We start from the raw sequence: 7,791 nt of genomic DNA, 5'->3' as shown, positions 1-7,791 counted from the left end.
ACCCATAACCCCCACAAACAAACTCGAATAATTCAATTAGCGAAAGGATCGAGGATGGGAAATGAACATTGTGATTTATTGCTTCCGGTAATATTTTATTATTATATTATTATTATTATTATTATTATTATTATTATTATTATCCTGACCTGTCCGCGTGAAAATGATTCGGCAGCGAACCACAAATCAACTAAAATGGTTCGAAATCAGCCGACGAATTCACAAACGATCTACACAGGGAGGGGGGGGGGGATGACTTTCGTCAAAAGAGGAAATAAAATTAAATGGCAGAAAACGATCGACAGCAACTGAATATAACAAAATACTGTTATGCACATTCACGTCTCTAAAATTCTTTTTATTTAAGGAAAATGAAAAAAAAAATAATTTTCATTATTCACAGGGCATCAATAATAATTGCTATTGCGACACAGCTTAAATTCCAAATAACAAACTCATTAAAAATAAAACCTATCATATTAATTTAAAATCAACAGAGGAAACGTCACTCCAACACTATACGAGAGAGAGAGAGAGACTATAATAATTATATAATTCATTAACTAAGGAATGTCATAAAAGGTCAGGAGTCAGCTGTCTTTACAACAGCATTGTATGTCAATATATATATATATATATATATATATATATATATATATATATATATATATATAAAGTTCTTCAATAGAAGGTTCCTTTTGACATTAATCTTTTCAATCACAAGAACACTAAATAAATATGTACACTAACATAATATATCCCCATTCAAAATCAACGAAATTATCATGCTAATATATATATATATATATATATATATATATATATATCATATATATATATCTATATACATATACGTATATATATATTACGCACATAAGCAAAACAAATTACATTCCAACGTTAAAATTATCAAAACATAACTTCAGAATATACCCATAGTACATGAGCAATTCATACATGTACAGGCGTCCATACAAATACAATAACACAGACCAATCAAACACTACCATTTTGTATGCTACAAACAAAACATCGACTAAAGTCCGCTAAACACGATGCCTGACAAATCATTTGAAACTTCCATCCAAAACATCATTCACAAAACATCCCTCAATCCGGATTCCGGACCACATACTAAATAGGAGTGAATCAGAGCGCGGAGTATAAATAATGACACAGTCTCTAAAAACCAAATGGAACATTGAACCATGTAGGACCATCAGTCAAACTTGCACGTACAAATTATATATGCTTGTCTAAAGCAATAATAGGAAACGCCCGTTCAAATGCCGTTTCTTTTCCACCGTGCATTTTTGAAAGTGTAAAGGCATCAGATATATTCAAGATTACGTATGACATGGAAAGTTCACTTAGTCCAAAGGATTACTGAAAGTTTTGGTGAAATTCATAATAGAAAGAAGAAACATTTCAGACAAATCCTAACCTCAAGGAGCACGTTTCATGTTAATCAAAAACGGTTAGTTGTCTTAGAAGTTAAATATAATAAGGCATAATCTTCAGTCAGAGGCGACCCTCCTGAGCATTCAGTTTCAAGCGGAGCGCCCCCTTTAAAAAAAAAAAAAACCACGAAGATACATTCGTAAACCTTTGAAGTAAAGAAAAATGAAGTCAAGAAATTAATAAATAAAAAGATCAAGTATGTTCATGACTAAAATACAAGGGCGGTGATGCGTCACATCTTTGGAGCTTTTGAAACGCTGAACCAAATTCCCCTAAAAAAAGATTGAAATGAGAGTTGATATTAAGAGGAACAACATAACGAGAATCTTTCCTAACTGGAAGAAGACTTAATCACTCACGTCCATCACACGGAAACTCCCTCTGGCATCCCGCCGTCCATCAACTATGACTGCTTAAGCCAAGTTGAATGAAAGCACGACGTTCAATAAATTACGCTTGTGTGGTTGTAGTATTGTATGAATAAATGAATATACACAGAGTTTTTGCTCAAGACAAGGAAATGGCTTATAAGAATGAGTATACTTAGGATGGAAAAATGTAGAAAGTGCACACACGTGAGAAAGTAAGGAAAATGGTAATGCTAAAAACTTATTCTTACACTTAAATTTTAATTCAGCATTATAACTTGGCTTTGGGTTGAGTTCAGAGACATGGCACAGGGAAGAGAAATGTGGCGTGAACTCATTGAGGCCCTATCATCCCGTGGGTGTCAGAGGATTAAGTCGAAGTTAAGTTGAAGTTTGTACACAACTCACAATTTGTAAATTCTTTACATCCTGCTTAAAGCATAGGCGTACAGATATATTTCTTAATTCACTGTTCTCGTTTACGGTTTCTAAAAGCAACTCGTTTGAAAAAAAAAAAAAAAAAAAAAAAAAAAAAAAAAAAAAAAATCTCACGCTACCTTGATCAAATACAGTAAAAAAAAAAAAAAATCTACCGTCTACTTATACAGACGTTTTCAACTGTAATACAGGAAACCTGACGTCTCAAAACCGAGTTTCTAAATTCTTTCCTTTTCCTCCCTCTGTCTTTTTGAGGGAAGGAAAGAGAAGACGATTGGACGGATGAATCATTCTTCGCCTTGGGTTATTCTCGACGTGTTTGTGAACACAAACCATCCGGAAACCAGTCTTTAAAACTAACCTTCACCTCGGTTAACTTTGCGGTAAGATGAATCTTCAACTCGGTCAAGCCTAATAATTCCTATATAAAATAGGTATATCAAATCAAATGCAAACAACAGTCTACCTGTTCTAATTATTTCTAAATTAAATATACCAAATAAAAATTGCTATGGAAAAAAATCAGATTCCCGTCGTCTCCCACAAGAAAAACCAAAATTTTGAAGTATAAGGCTCATCAGTAAATGTAACAGCACCATTCACACACTGTTAAAACAATATCATATCGTACAAATTAATTGAGGTTCGCATCGAAAACAGGTCGGAATCAGAGTACATCAAATAAACAAATAAATTCTTCCAATTCGAATTAAACTTTCGTCCAGAGATTCCATTTAAAGTTTTACAAGTCTACTGCAACCAAAAGCTTCGGTCTCACACACATAAAAAGAAGAAGAAAATCTTGTTTAAGTTTCCACATCTTTTTCTCTAAAGAAATGTTGCCTCGCAAACTCTTTTCCCTAACTGCGGCCGGGTATAAACTTCAGCAGCACAGATTTCTAGTTTTTCAAAAAGCGAGGGAGAATAGCTAATACACTGCATACAAATATAAAAAAACTTAAGAATAAATGTAGACCATAAAACGAAGAAGCCACTTTGTAAGCATATCTGCTCTCTCTCTCTCTCTCTCTCTCTCTCTCTCTCTCTCTCTCTCTCTCTCTCTCAAAAATGGACTCTTGTCCTACATGACAAAAAGAGGTTCAAACAATGCAACATAACTGCAGAGGAGTCCAATGCCATGCAACAATCAATGACATAGCCTTCAGGTAAGAGAAGCTCTAGACAAGACTGAGAGAATGACAAAGGGTAAATTATATACTGACTACTGAAACAGGAATTTCAGAAGAATATACCGTACCAACGCAAGTGTTTTAATCAAGAATTTACGACTAAGGTCTGCTGGTAGTTATAATGAGCTTTTAACGGTATATTCAACACGGAAACTTTAAGACTATGTAAGTTCGACTGACGCTAACCTGTTACAACCGATTTTATATGACGTGCTAATCCGATACACGAGGCAGCCCAGCAATCATGCTAAGATTAATGCCCATCGTGCAGCAATGACACGACCTCGAATTGTCCTCTATTCCAATGGCATAAATGTGACCTTGACCCAGTTTGACAGTTAGAAAACTTGTACAGATTTCTTCAAAATACTTTTGGTTATTGGCATGCCTTTCATTGGAGCCAAAACACATTAAGCACGAACAAACAAATGAATACACACACAAACACACACCTATATTCAGTAATATTACGAGTATATGGAATGGGATATAAAATTTAGGCCAAGCGCTGGTACCATTAAGGTCATTCAGCGATAAATAGGAAACCGAGTGATAAGATTTTAAAGGTTAACAGGAGGAAAACCTCTCAGGCACACTATTAAACAATTTGCAGTAAAAGGTGGAAAGGAAGATGGAAGAAACAGAATATGAACGGAGGTACAGCAAAAGGAACGAAAGCAGTTGCAGCTAGGGGGCCGAAGAAATACTGCAAAGAATCTTAAAGTTACGCCTACAGTACACCGCGTGAGGTACACTGACGGCACTATCCCCAACAAGAGTATGTGTATGAGTTTGGCCTCTTAAAATTCTGTTGCAGACCTTACCTCTCTCTCTCTCTCTCTCTCTCTCTCTCTCTCCTCTCTCTCTCTCTCTCTCTCACACATTTAAAAATATTTTTAAAAACTGATAAATACCATACATACAGGAACAGTCCTAAGCCACAACAATTATTGAAAAGTCAGGGGCCAAAAATGGAAACTCCCGCCTCTATCTAATCAATGGTTATCACCTTTAATCCCCATACCAAGACTATAACAACCTACAACCCACATACACACACACACTACACGGCATACCATCGTACTGATGTCACGTTCTAGATTTAAACGATAAAAAAATATTCACCACCTAATAACAAGAGTGCATAATATGACCTTATATCATTTAATATCAACAGAGGACTTTGTCATCATGTGACCGAAGTATAATCAAAGTTTAAAATAATATATATATATATATATATATATATATATATATATATATATATATATATATATATTATATATATAATTATTTTAGCTACAAAATGTCCTTTAATATCTAATTCGCTCTACCTCGGAATTAGTATATTTTCATATATGTAAACCGAAGGGGAATTTTTTATTTTTTAGTTGATAATTTCGTCCTCTCGTGGGTTTAAAACCAGCGCCCAGCCGACAGAGAAGAAACATTAGGACGTCAGGGGTGTTTATATATATATATATATATATATATATATATATATATATATAGATATATATATATATACTACACTGTCAGTTGTGGTCAAGAATAATGGTGACCTTCCCATCATTAAAGGAAATAAGCACTAAAATATATAATCAGTGCATATAAGACAACATAGTTGTTCCATATTCATCAAGAATAATTACTGGGGAGAGCGAGAGACAATGCATCCTTGGAATCACTGCATATAAGTACCTCCAACCTGAAATCTAGTCAATGGGAAAAAGAAGAGAGAGAGAGAGCAGAGAGAGAGAGAGAGAGAGAGAGAGAGAGAGAGAGAGAGAGAGAGAGGAAATTCCTAAAGCTCCCTCTGAATGACAAAAGACTGCTGCTTATAAGGGTAAATCTCCCTCTTATGAGAAATCCCACCGCTTCATAAAATCTGTGAGGGGAAGGCTTCCCCCCCCCCCCCCCCCCCCCCAAACCGCCGGCGTTTGATTAATAACAAGTTGAGTTTCAGCATAACGGAATGGATAAGATACTTTAACTGGATTGACCGCGATCATGGCAGCATTCCCTTTATGCTAAGGTCACACATTCACGTATCACAACGCACGCACGGCCACGCATGAGCGGAAATTGGTAGTTTGGCAACAGCTCACGTCAGTAAACCGTAAATGTACGTAAAACATACGTAAAATCGTAAACGTACGGCGACGTGTCGTCCGGGTGCTAAGCTCCGCCCACTAGGGCGCCGTAGCCCACTCCAGTTTTTGAAATGTTCAAAACAAGTCGTGGGTGGTCACGCCAATGTCTCCTGACGTAGCTCCAGGCATTGCACGTGGGACCCACGGTGACTGCTGCGGGGTACGCGCTAGGGTCACCTGCATTGTTCGCCGTCGTTGTTTTCTTTCCGCCGCGAAGCACGTGGGCCTCCTAATTGCGCTGCAGCCTACGGCGAAACCGATTCACACATTTACAACCTTGTACGACATGGCAACGCTGTAGCGTGGTATAAAAGGTCAGGTCGGCGCCCTCGGGTCATCTGTTGGAAAATCAACTTGAAAATATGGCCACAGGATTATCCCAAGACCTGACGGTCTCAGTTATTTCTTTCATTGACAATGGCGGATTTTGGAATAATCCTTTAGCACTGGCTCCTAATACGATTTCCACTTTCTCCTGACTTTTGACCGCTATCATCAACTCAAACAATGAATTGGAATCTGTCAGAGGGATACAGGGTAATCCCAGGCTCTATTCCCAAGGTAGTATTCCAGCGTTCCGGTACACAAATCTCAACCAGAAATCAACAACCGGGTCATTTTCGTCAACAGGATTCCGGCATCTACCGCCTACGTCGTCTGTCACACCTGCTCCAGTAAGAAATTAATTTATGATTTAGCAACGCAGGAACAGTAGAGGAGTTCTGGTCCTGGTGTTATTGGAAGGTTTCCTTATGCCATGAATAATCCCGGGTTGGACGAGTACTTATATGGACCCATGCAGTGCGAACCATTTGTGTGGGAGCAGGACTAATGGCTTCATAGCCCAGGGCTGTTTCTCTGTGTCTCAGGTGGCTGATCACGATTCAGAATATGGAGACAAGGTTTCAATAAAAGGCGAGTGGGAAATGGATAACGATTATAAAAATACTGGGGAAATTTCTGACGAAGACAATTGTTAGGATGTCTAGTAGTCCTTTTTGAAATAACCTTTACTGCTTAGGCCAAAAATAACAAAAGACTTCACTTGTAGACAGCAAACGTATAGTATAATCTGCTAGAATAACTTTCACACACACACACACACACACGAACACTTTCCCGGTAACACGGTATTCTCAGATTATGGAAGTGTCGAAGATATTTATTTCTTCTGAATAGCAGTCTTACAATAATGGTGCAACAAATAATGTAAATATCTAAGAGGAATTCCTATATACATCTAAAAAAATATTATCTTGAATAGGTAGAATTCCTATTTATTTTTAAGAATGTTTGATAAGTTATTATTATGTTATTCTATATCGCTTAATATAAATCGCCCATAGTCAAACAGTTTTATAAGTCTAAGTGTATGTCTGAATGGTAAAATCGAAGCAAGACAATTCTAGTGCTAATCTTATATAAGAGCTCCCAAAGCGTTCATAAATCATAATTCCTAAAACTAAGTATTGTATTCCTTGTCGACTGGTTACTTGGTTATTGCTATAAATATCATTCAGAAATGGGGTTAATATATAATCAGTGATGTGCTCATTTACAACCATTATTCTACTGAAATGTTTTTGTTGTACAATTAGAAAGTATATATCTTGGTAAATCTCTCTCTCTCTCTCTCTCTCTCTCTCTCTCTCTCTCAATGATAATAAATCTCGATTTTGTGTGCATATAATTTTCAACTGTAATATTCAGCTGTGTTGTAGATGTCTTTCGCGGATTCAAACAGAATAAAAATAAAAAAAAATTAAAAACTGTAGTAATGTGCTCATACCCCTGGCAACAGCGCAGCCCCACAACGGTGGGCGTGGTCTTGACGTGAAGTTTGATCGGCGTAAGTTCCAGGTAGACGTCCGACCTTGCTTTCTTTGCGCGTACATTTTGCGGCGCAATTTACGTCGCTGGCTTTACGTCCGGTAGCCCGTGTCCTGTTTACCAGCTGTTCAAGGTCATTTCACCGCGATGATGCCCAAGATCCACATACGTGGGCATACGCCGTCGTGATACGTGAATGTGTGACCCCAGCATTATAATAAGTGAGCGCCCACGCACCGTTGGTACAATACTACGCTAGTACTATAGTAGATTCACACCAACCGTGCATTTGATGTCTAGGCCAGTCCCTTACGACGCTCCTGATTGGCTGCTGATAAGCCAATGACAGGG

At 37.4% G+C, this 7,791-nt stretch overlaps 1 protein-coding gene across 4 annotated transcripts in view; it reads right to left on the bottom strand.

Moving 5' to 3' along the window:
• The window catches only part of LOC135206949 (serine/threonine-protein kinase unc-51-like), a 335,180-nt gene that overhangs the window by 215,521 nt on the left and 111,868 nt on the right, over nt 1-7,791 (bottom strand). The window lies entirely within an intron of this gene.

The sequence above is a fragment of the Macrobrachium nipponense genome, chromosome 31 (assembly GCF_015104395.2).
Source record: "Macrobrachium nipponense isolate FS-2020 chromosome 31, ASM1510439v2, whole genome shotgun sequence".
In the NCBI taxonomy this organism is placed as follows: Eukaryota; Metazoa; Arthropoda; class Malacostraca; order Decapoda; family Palaemonidae; genus Macrobrachium; species Macrobrachium nipponense.
Note: the sequence above shows the minus strand (reverse complement) of the source record. Positions and strands in the feature narration are given on the sequence as shown.